We start from the raw sequence: 879 nt of genomic DNA on the forward strand, positions 1-879 counted from the left end.
GCTACGTGGGGGCGTTCCTATTGGGCGAGGGGAAGTTGGACTATCTTCTGGGTTTTGTAGTTTTTACATAAAAAGGTTAAGGCGCAACTAGACGCCACTTGTGTGGTCTTTGGTCAGTGATATGCAGTGTATTAAATCTGTTGTTGAGATGGTTTGTAAATTCAGGTGGGATAAACTTGAGATCATATTTTGGCTTTCATGGGCTCATTTTCATTTCATTCTGTTTTAATTTGACCTTGCATTTGGGCAATTGGTGGTCCGTTCCACAGTGAGCTCCTGGCCTTGTTTAAACTGCTGATTTTAGCTTCACTAATGTCTGTTTCTGCAGGTATAGTCAACTCAATTCCTGTGTAGTCCATTAGTTGAGATTCATGTACATAGTTGCCTTTTTTCCATTTTTAAAAAAAATATTTGTAATAAGTGAATTATTACTAATACAAAATTCTATTATGTGGTCTCCAGCCACATTTCTGTCATCAAGGTCATATAGTCCAACTACCAACCCACCCTATTTGTTTCCAACGTTTGCATTCCCGGCACCAATTATTAGTAATGTATCTTGATTACATGTTCAATCAATTTAAGACTGCAAAAGTTGGTAGAAACTCTCAATTTCTTAATCTCCAGATTTAGTGACTGCTGTGTGTATTTCAAGCAGCCCATTAGTCTACGCTCATAGGTCTATGCCAGACACCGACTGGCCGCCTGACTGGAGAGATCCATGTTTGTTCCCATTCCCAAGAAAGGTGATTCAACAGCGGGTGGAAAGTATTGAACACTATCTTTTTTTTTTCTATAATTATATTTTATTAATTTTCATAAACATTTACAGAGATTTTGGGTTTCCATTCATCCATTGTTGCACTATTCTCTCTACCC

This window comes from Elephantulus edwardii, unplaced genomic scaffold (genome assembly GCF_000299155.1).
Source record: "Elephantulus edwardii isolate Elephantulus edwardi_28Jun2011 unplaced genomic scaffold, EleEdw1.0 scaffold00003, whole genome shotgun sequence".
Classification (NCBI taxonomy): domain Eukaryota; kingdom Metazoa; phylum Chordata; class Mammalia; order Macroscelidea; family Macroscelididae; genus Elephantulus; species Elephantulus edwardii.